This window comes from Aethalodelphis obliquidens, unplaced genomic scaffold, assembly GCF_003676395.1.
Source record: "Aethalodelphis obliquidens isolate GAN/ISIS:26980383/991018 unplaced genomic scaffold, ASM367639v1 scaffold11, whole genome shotgun sequence".
NCBI classification, from domain to species: domain Eukaryota; kingdom Metazoa; phylum Chordata; class Mammalia; order Artiodactyla; family Delphinidae; genus Aethalodelphis; species Aethalodelphis obliquidens.
The window spans coordinates 32,459,636-32,470,256 of record NW_020837955.1 but is presented as its reverse complement, the minus strand read 5'-3'; the positions used below and the strand labels follow the sequence as shown (position 1 = coordinate 32,470,256).

Genomic DNA, 10,621 nt, shown 5'->3' with positions numbered 1-10,621 from the left:
GGGAGACAAAGATTATCTCCAAATCAGGAGGGAAAGGGTGGTGCTCATTTAGGAGCAAGAGAAAGCGCAAAAACTGGCTGTTCCAGGTCAGGCTGATGGTTGTGGCTGGGCTGGGGGCTCCCCCTTGTGAGTTCTCCCGGTCCTGCAGCGGTGGGGAGCATACCATGGACGTAGGCTAACTTGGAAGGGCCTATAGGGCCTGGACCATTAGAAACCAGGCTTTTGGGCAGTAATCACCACTCCCAACTCTGGGGCCAAGGAGGACCTGCCCCCAGCTTCTGGGCCTTTCAAGACAAGGCGACATCTTAGACCAGGGTGTCTCCCCTCCTAACTGCATTTCTACAGATTTATTAATTAAGGCTGAATCTCTGACAACCAACAGTGAGAGGAAAGGGCCTTCACCAAGGAGAAAAGAAGGAATAAGAATTCAGAGAACCTGCCTGGGACCCTTGCAACACCTGGCAAGTACATCATCTTATTGAGCAATGAAGAAGGTCATGGTGGCCCACCTGTAATTAATCACAATTAATTATGATATAATCAACATAAGGGAGTGCCTATGATAAACCTGACCCTGTGTCTTATGGTCTTAACTCGTTTAATCCATTAATGACATTAACTGGAACAACCCCAGAAGGTGGGAACCATTATCCTTCCCATTTTTTAAAGGAAGAAAGTGAGGCACATAGACAGGCACTGACATGGGGTCATACAGCTACTGAGGGATAGAGCTGGGATCTGAACCCACACTGTCCTTCCGGAATTAACCACTACACTATGCCACCTCCTCGCATAAGTGAGTTCCCCATGTGGGGTCCCTAGGGTTTGGGTCATGCCCTGGGCACCCGGGAAACTGAACGGAGAAACAGCTGGGCCCAGGCCTGAGGGCACAGCTGAGTGGAGTGAAAAGCAGGCTTGCTGGGGGTGAAGAAAGAGCCGACCGGCTTCCAACCTGGATCCTTCTGTCTCCTGTCTTCCTCTTGCCATGGCCACATGCAGCCCCTGGAAGAGGATTACCAGAAAGTTAGGAAAGAAACAGACAGCCACCTGTTAAACGGAAAATCCAAAGGCCCCAAATGGTGTCACCTGTGCTAAAACCCATGCTAACTGACCTAGATTGCATACCTGACCTAACTGTAGTTTTGACCTTCCCCAGGAGTGTAGTGGTAATCGGCCAGTCTGGAATTTTCTGGTCAGCACCAGTGAAGTACTCTATCACAGGGCCCTGTCCATCCCCCCACCAAGGGATGAAGAGGTAACCTGCGTGATAGACCCTCATCCCCACCCCCCACCCCCTGAAAGAAGGTGATCTGGTCTGAAACAATCCTCTTCTTTTGTTGATAGCTTCTGTGTGCCGCCCTCCTCCTGCCTATAAAAACCTTCCAGTTCATACAACCCCTCTGAGCACCCTTCTACTTACTAGGTGGGATGCTGCTGCATTCTTGAATCATTGAATAAAGCCAATTAGATCTTCAGATTTACTCATTTAAATTTCATTTTTTAACACACTTAAAGCAAGGCTAAGGGGGAGGTGGCAGCCCCAGGTACAGCAGTGTGGGCACCACTGCCTGCAGCGAGGGCTGACGTTCTGGAACAGGGAAGGCAAGAGGCTGTTCCCTGACTGAGGGCCCTTTAGCCTCCTGTGCCCACTCCAGGCTCCCCTGTTACATCTGTAAACCCCGTGGTGACAGCGACTCTGTCTTCTCTCAACACTCAGCAGACAGTCCACCAACCCAGTGGCCCCTCTGCTCTGAACTGCTGTGACAACGCTTCCCAAGCCAGCCTTGGGCCTCTCTTTATCCCTGAGGAAAACAGCTAAGTCTGCCCTTCGAGTCCAGAACAAGCTCTGAATTTTAATTCTGGATTTAATTCCATGTGGGTTGAGCCAGGAGCCATTCTGAGACGGATTAGCAACCCTGACACTCAGCCTCTTGTCTTTGGGAAAAGGGACATGAATCAGCACCCACTAAGCCCACCCCCTGTGGAAGTCTCCCTGCGACTCAGATAGTGCCTTTGGGAATGACCCCTCTGGGCCAGTTCACCATCTTTTCAGGATCACTCTGCCTACCCCAAAGCAGGATTCAGCAACATGACGGGGAGGCAGCCAGAGGGGAAGGACACAGCAGAAATAGGAGGTATAATACCAATGGCCACGGATTCGTGGGGTGGGAGGTTTTCCTCCTCATGGCCCTTGATAGATACCAACACACACCAAAACTAGGAGAATAAAAGGGAGTCTGAGGAATTGGGGCTTGTATCAGTCAGGGTCCTTCAGAAAAACAGAACCAGCAAGAGATATGCATGTATAGTCTGAAGGGGTCTGAGAACGAAGAGAGTTGATGGTGTACATTCCATTATGAAAGCCAGCAGACTAAAGACCCAAGAAGAGCTCCTGCTTCAGTTCATGTCCAAACACAGGAAAAGACTGATGTCCCAGCTCAACAGTCAGGCAGGAGGAATTCTCTCTTACTTGCAGAAGAGTCAGCCTTTTTGTTCTATTCAGGCCTTTGACTATTTAGATGAGGCCCACCCACAGCAGGAAGGCAATCTGCTTTATACCATCTATGGGTTCAGATATTAATCTCATCCAAAACCACCCTCAGAGACGCACCTAAAATAATGTTTGACCAAATATCTGGGCATCCTGTGCAGAATATGTACAGCCTGGGCCATATGTAAATCCAAAACAGAGTTCCCTTCTATCTCCAACTTCACAAAATTATTTATGCTTACATTTCATCTTAGGAATAAACATTGTGACACAAATCATTTATTCAATCCCTCTAATAATTATCAACTCATCTGTGGAGTGATTTTTTAATCTGTTCTGGCTGCCACTCGCTGGGAGGTCCCTGTCTGAGCCACGGTTCACTATCAGGACTGCATCAAATCCTTCTAAGGTTGTCCCCATCAGATTGATGGTCACTGGGTCCTTGGCACCTGGTGTTCTGTTACAGCTAGTGAAGCATGGCCTTATGCCCACACATCATGGCTAGGAACACACACCTGCCCTGTGGCCTGGAGGCAAAGAGCCTCTGCGACAGTGGCTGTCTGCCTTGCCACCGGCTCTGTTGTGCCCACCAACGCTGGCTGCTCTGGAGCGGTGGGCAGGCATGGCTCTGTTGTGCCCACCAATGCTGGCTGCTCTGGAGTGGTGGGCAGGCATGGCGCTCACCCCTGCTGCCCCCATCCAGCTGGTGCCAGCAGGGGCTGCCAGCGTCCTCTCCAGCATCTGGCCACCTGGTAACCTCTGGGCTACCTGGGCCAATGTCATTTGATGGTTTAGAGTCTCATGAACTCATACTTTGTACCATCTGGTATGAGAGGATTTCAGTATTTTAATCACCATGAGGACTTACCAGTGTGTCCTCAGCAAATAACAACCCTGAGTCAGAAGGACCTCAGGGACATGAGGAAGGGGATGGAGATAGAGGGGGACGAATGACGAGGGCTTTCCCTATTGGCTAGACAGGAACAGTTCAGGCAGGCAGCCCAGGTATCTAGGATTGAGACCCCCAGTGTCACTGTGGAGATGGGGAATGAGAAGCTAGAAAGAGAAGCTAGAAGTACAGGTCTGCTTTGAACATCTCAACTCTGCGCACTTAACCACTCAATGGTAAGAATTAAGGGTGGAGTGCTGGGCATATATTACTGTGTACCATGCACCCATACCATGCCAGGCCCCATAGAAGGCATGCCCCAAATAGTTTTCTTCACGTTTCTCAAAAAAAAAAATCTCTTTAAAGAACATATTGGGCTTCCCTGGTGGCGCAGTGGTTAAGAATCCACCTGCCAATGCAGGGGACATAGGTTCGAGCCCTGGTTCGGGAAGATCGCACATGCCACAGAGCAACTAAGCCCGTGCGCCACAACTACTGAGCCTGCGCTCTAGAGCTCGCAAGCCACAACTACTGAAACCCACGCATCTAGAGCCCGTGTTCCGCAATAAGAGAAACCACCGCAGTGAGAAGCCCGCACACCGAAATGAAGAGTAGCCCCCGCTCGCCACAGCTAGAGAAAGTCTGCGCACAGCAACAAAGACCCAATGCAACCAAAAATAAATAATAAATAAATTTTTAAAAATCATATTAAAAACTATCAATGAGATTTTAAAAAAAAGAACATATTATTATCTTGTATTTCACATGAGGAGAGTAAAGCTCAGGGAGTTTGTATTTATTCATTCATCCCACAGATGAACATACTGTGCCAAGCACTAGGTAAGAACTGACCCAATAGACATGGGCCCTGCCTTCACGGAGCTTGCAGTCTGGTGAGCAAGACCCACATTAAAGAAATGAGCCCACAAATAAATATACAATTATATTATACATCACCATAAAATGCAGTTAAAAAAAAAAAAGGCCAAGGGTGCCATGAGAGTGAATGACATGGGGACCTAATATAGACAGACCACTCAGGAAGAACTTCCATCTGCAGGAGCCCACAGTGACTCAGCCAGTGAGCAGCAGAACCAGGATTCTAACCCACAGCGTTGCTCTTCCCACTGGTTTCCCCATCACTAAGCCAATGGGAATGGAGGGGCTGACCAATCTCCCCTTATATTTAGTCTATACATCTTGGATGTATCTTAGGCTGCTGAGGCCCAAGGTTCTCACTTCTACATTCCCACCATCTATCGTACCTCCCTCCCTCAGTGTATGGGGTTAGGAGAAGTCAGACATGGGAGGCTGGTGATGGGACACTTTAAAAAAATGTTGAACAGCAGCAAGATGTCTTGAGGCCCATTCCTGACTTTGCTACTTGCCAAGGATGAGACTGAGACACTTTGGTTTACCTAAACTCTAAGGGCTCATGCAATGATCATGGTTACCTTTTACTAAGCACCTACCACATGTCAGGAGCTGAATAGCGGCTCTGAATGAGCATTGTCATTTGTGGTTGCCTGAATTACCAACCCTGATTCTTCACTCCTCCCTGCACCCATGCACTTGCCATGGGCCAATTGAGGGCAGATTGTGTTTCCTGATCCCTGTCTCTGGGCTCAGTCACGTGATTTATTTTAGACAATGGGATGATAATAGATAAGATGCAAGCAAGGACTTGAACTATGCTTGAGCAGTCTTTTTCTTGTGTCTCTGCCATTGCTGTGAGAAGAGATTCCCCAGGCAGCTATTGCCACTTCAGCCTGGGCCCACAGTGAGGTTCATGGAGGAGACTGGAGTCATCCAGACATGCAGCTTGAACCAGAGCTGCCCAGCCTAGCCCAGCTACAACAGCTGGTCCCAGCCAACCCTTAGAAACATTAGAAATAAATAGTTTATTGTTGGATGTCACTGAGATGTGGTAGTTGTTACACAGCAGTAGCTAGCTGATACGGTATTTCAACCTCATAACAACTCTGTGAAGTAAGTATTTTCTCTACTGTTTTACAGATGGATACACTAGAATTGAGGTTTATACATTGGCCTATGTCATAAAATTAGCATGTGGCAGAGTTAGGATTTAAATCTAGGACCTTCTGGGGCTAAAGCCCAAAATGTAGGTGTTGGTGCTGCTTCAATAAGACATTTGCATTAATACTGATCCTGTGATGATGTAAATTTGGACATGATGTAATTGACAGCTGGCCCCTAGAACCTGGAGCTGCCCAGCTACACAAGCTCATCCCAGTTGTTTTATAAACTTATCAATGATGCCACTCTATTTCATGCATGTAAAATTTTTATCCTCATTTAGTAGCATTACAGCAGGTTTTGTTCTATTATAATTCTCTAGAGATCAAGAGGAATTTTTAGAATAAAACTTCAGTGTCTGGGAAAGGGAAAAAGAGAAATGAAGGAGATGGGTTGTGTTTAAGAAGATAAAAATCCCAGCGAGGGAAAGAAGGAAAAAAATGATTACTATTATTCATTCCAAGGAGCTGGAGTGGAGCTGCCATTCCAACCAGATCAGGGAGGAGGCTCTTGGGGTTATAATCAGGCAAGTGACAATGGTGACTTGATCGAGGATGAAAGGGTTAAGTGAGCACCTGAAGAATGAAAGCACATGATGTGACCAAGTGCCCTAAAGCCACACTGTGAAGGAACTGGGCAAGTAAACCCACTTAATCGCAATGACATCCTCCAAGCCACAGAGCCCAACTCTGGCTCAGAGCCAGTTTCCAGTTAACTGGGCACCTCACCTCTTCTCCAGTCTGAGAAGCGGCCCCCAAATGAGCTGGAGGAAGGGTCCCCAGCAGGGACCTTGTCCTCACAGCAGGAGGGCAGCTGTGCAGTCAGGGCACCTCACTCTTCCCATGGGCGCACCCACCCGGGCCCGAGGTGCGTCCCCACTCCATCTGGGAGGACTGCAGACCTGCGTGGAGGCCAGAGAGATTCTGGAGAGGCTTCTGGTTTTCACAGAGGCCAAGCTGGGGCTGGGGAGTAGGGGGTAGGGAACAGCGTGTGGGAATCCAGGGTTGAGCTGCTTTGGGTCAGAGATTGGTCTTCCATCTTCAGTGTGTGAACTGAAAGCCAGGAGGGGGGTCGATCTGTCTGCCAAAGGATGCACCAAACCTCCACCCTTCACGCCTTCAGGCTCAGCTCTCAAGGAAGGCCTGCGGACAGGGATCAGAAGCCCTTGGCCTGTGTCGGGCTGTCCCTGGAGGCAGCAGGCATCTGCTTCCTACTCCCTTAAAACTCAGTAGTGGAAACTTGGGGAAAATAAAGGACAACCATGTGGGTCACTGAAATATACCACCACTACAGCCTTGCTGCCTCCAGCGTCCCCAGACTTGGCTCCAGAGGCCAGTTCTGCCGGGGGGTGGGGGAGTACACCTTTCCCTGCTTAAGCATCTGGGTCATGACTTTGCTAAGTGTTTGTGTCTGAGCGGACTGACTTAGGCAGTGACTAAGCTTGGAAGTCATAAAACGTGGTACTAAACCTGTCAGTGAGGCTGTCATCTGGGCCAGGATGCAGACCCTGGGTGTTGTTTGCAGCGAGGAAAGTCCTCTTGCTTCCAGCTCCTCCAAGTGCCCTAGGCCATCCCTGCCTGATGTGCTCTGAAATCCAGAGGCTCTCCAGGTGCTTTCTGATGGGCCAGGAGGTCCAGCTGGGACCCACCTCGGGTGCAGAGCAGGACTGAGCCATGGCAGAAAGATGGGCCAGGATCAGTGGGACCAGTTGACCTACGCCGGGTCATCCTCTGAAGCCCTTTCTAAACGTATTGGCATTTCTCTAATGATTAATGATGTTGCGCATTCTTTCATGTGTTTGTTGGCTGTCTGTATATCTTCTTTGGAGAAATGTCTATTTAGGTCTTCTGCCCATTTTTGGATTGGGTTGTTTGTTTTTTAGTTATTGAGCTGCATGAACTGCTTATACATTTTGGAGATTAATCCTTTGTCAGTTGCTTCATTTGCAAATATTTTCTCCCATTCTGAGGGTTGTATTTTGGTCTTGTTTATGGTTTCCTTTGCTGTGCAAAAGCTTTGAAGTTTCATTAGATCCCGGTAAGACAGGAATAAAGACACAGACCTACTAGAGAATGGACCTGAGGATATGGGAGAGGGAAGGGTAAGCTGTGACAAAGTGAGAGAAAGGCATGGACATATATACACTACCAAACGTAAGGTAGATAGCTAGTGGGAAGCACCTGCATAGCACAGGGAGATCAGGTGGGTGCTTTGTGACCGCCTGGAGGGGTGGGCTAGGGAGGGTGGGAGGGAGGGAGACGCAAGAGGGAAGAGATATGGGAACATATGTATATGTGTAGCTGATTCACTTTGTTATACAGCAGAAACTAACACGCCATTGTAAAGCAATTATACTCCAATAAAGATGTAAAAAATAAATAAATGTATTGGCAGAGGCTGCTGGTATTTGACAGGGGGGCTGCCTCCCTGGGGGTTTCCAGCTCAGCTCCTTGCAACAGCGTCTGCTTCCTGTGGATGGTTTCACACACAGTGGCTGTGAAACCTGCGGTCTGAAGAGCCTGACCTCAGCTCAGCTCAGCTCAGCCGCGTGACTTAGGCAGGAAGCATCCTCTCTCTAAGCCTCAATTTTTTTCAGCTATAAGATGGGAACAACAGTATCACCTCTCCTTCCTGCCCCACAGGCATTGGGAAAGGCTCAAGAGTAATGATATATTCAGAGGATTTGAAAAAGGGCACAGTGCCATATAACAATGAAGAATAACAAGTCTTGAGTTCAACCCAGCAGACCTTTACCAAGTGCCACTGTTGTGCCAGACGATGTCTGGGCACCAGAGATGCAGAGCTGAGGGAAAGAGATACAGTTCCTGCCCCCGTGGGCTCAGCACTCTGCTGGATGCTCGGAGGAGACAAAAATGTATCCTAATAGTAGCACTAACAATTTTAATAACAGCTCATTCACTGAACGCTTTTATGGCTCAGGCTTGAGCTAAATACTTCACATAACTGTAAATCCTTGAACGACTAGGCAAGGAAGACATTGTTATGTCCATTTTGCAGGTGAGGAAACTGAGGCTCAGTAGAGTGTAGTCGTTTGTCCAAGCGCACTCAGCTAAGAAGTGACTTCAAAATCTCTCCTTACCAGATGTGCATCTCCTCTCCTGGACTTAGCCAGCATGCACGTGTTTTATATAGTTTCCTCTTACAACCATTAAAACAGAACTAAAGAGCTTCGTGCTTTATTATATCAGTGTATAAAGGGATGTGTGTGTAGGGTCTATATAGAGCGCCGGTCTGGAAGCATCTCACCTGTCCTCCTACTTAGGTTGGACCCATCTCCCAGCAGGTGAGCAGCCTCTCTGTTCAGTTGGCCCATGAGTGGTGGTCCCATCGTACCCTGGCCCAACCTTCTGCTTATTGAAAAACAAGCAGACTGGGGACTTACCTGGCAGTCCAGTGGTTAAGACTCCGCGCTTCCAGTGAAGGGGGCACAGGTCCGATCCCTGGTCGGGGAACTAAGATCCCATATGCTCCGCAGCACAGCCAAAAAGAAAACAAACGAACACCAGGCAGACTGGCCCGATCGAGGCCTCCTTTTCCTGCTGCGGAACCTTGGGCGCGTTCTCGCACTGAGCTGGTGTCCTCTGTGAGACGGAGAGAAGAGTGACACCTGTTTTGAGGGGATTTTGTGGAGACGACAGAGAAGATGCCACTACGAAGCGTGTGGATCCCAGAAAGGCATCACTGCCTGCTCGTCCCCTTCCCCTGCCCTCCTTCCTGCCTTCTCTCCTCCGTGTCTGTTCCCAGGCCCTCAAGGTAGAGGGCCAGCAGGCCAGGCTCCTGCTCTGGAAGCTTCTCTCACTTCTTAGAGGGCTCGGCCCAGCAGAGGCTGGTGGTTTTTCCTTGTTAGAGTTAGAGGATTGTGGTGACTGGCCTGGGCACCCGGGAAGGTGGGGAGACTGTCCTGCAACACAGCATGTCTTAGATGTGGCTCTAGACAGATGTGTGGGCCAAACACCATTCCTTCAGCTGGCAAGCGCTTGAGGGGCTCCAGCGGGTCTACAGGCTCAGGGAACATGGAGATAAACCCTGCCTCAGGGGCTCTCCAAGGCCAGAGGGGACATGTGCTCACATCCATGCTATAAAGGGCTGCAAATGTTTCCATGAAGTCTTCATGGAGAGCTGCTGGGACCCATAGGTGAGGGTGGGGATTCCTGCAGGGAGGGGAGAGCTCAGGACTGGCTTCCTGGATGGGCTCCCCCATTGTAAGAATTGAAGAATGACTCAGAGGAAGCAGGGCTGAAGGAGAAGTCAAAGCAATGGCGTGGAGGCATTTGGGGAGCCACAGGGGATTCCGTGTGGCAGAGCAGAGGGGAGACCCCAGGGGAAGCAGAGGGGCAGGCGGAAGGGTACCAGCTAGGGAGGCAGGGGGAGATCCAGGAGGACTTGTGGGTGTGTTCTGGGCCAGGGAGAGCCCGGGATTCAGGGACACGGATGACCAGATTCACCCCTCATGCAGCATGGACTCAGGGGAGACTAGAGACCTTGAAGCTTGAGGGTCCCAGTTAGGACAGTTCTGACCTGGAAGGTCACTGTGTTCAGCTTCCTGTTTCCATTTCACTTGTTCCGGGATAAGAACTGGCTTATCAAGGAGTAGGGTCCAATTAATATTCTTCCCAGTATTTCATGAGAACCTTAAAGGAACACACACACCTGAGGGTGGCATCCCATGCTGCCTCTTTTCTCAGGACAGAATGGCTTCCCCAAGCGCAGAATTGGGCCTGTCACTGAGCACACCTCCAAGGCAACTCAACTGTCCTCACCATGTTAATTTTCAGAGTTGATTCTTTTCAGCCCCATGAGCCAACTTGAAGGCAAGCATTTTCCATCTTCCCAAATCACTGTGACCCAAAAGAAAATAAGAAAGCTAATATTTAAGCTTCTGCCTCCTGGAGAAATTGAAAACTTGACCACTTTTTCTTTGTTTCTGCTACATCTAGTTCAGTTGTTCTTAAGCTTGAGAGTGAATAGGAACTCACTTGCGGTGTCCGTTAAAATGCCAGTCCTCGGGTCCCACCTTGAGATACTCTAGTTCCACAGGGCTGGAGTGGAGCCCGGGAATCTGCAGTTTAAGTTGCCCTGGTGGTCAGAGACCACACGGAGGAAACTGAAGTTTGGCCTCCCCGTTACTCACAAAAGCTTTGAGCTGATGCAGCCTCCGCTACCCCGGCCCCGCCATTGTCTCC

General features: G+C 49.4%; 1 long non-coding RNA gene across 2 annotated transcripts; it reads right to left on the bottom strand.

The window, feature by feature from the left end:
• Positions 1 to 311: 311 nt before the first annotated feature.
• On the bottom strand, positions 312 to 10,621 carry LOC113623451 (uncharacterized). 2 transcript variants are annotated; one of them, XR_003433935.1, is made up of 3 exons: positions 9,957 to 10,621; positions 8,821 to 9,019; positions 312 to 1,002 (listed from the first exon to the last, which is right to left on the bottom strand). It is a non-coding gene; the product is annotated as an uncharacterized LOC113623451 (long non-coding RNA). The 2 variants fall into 2 exon arrangements; XR_003433936.1 differs by having other exon boundaries at positions 10,089 to 10,621.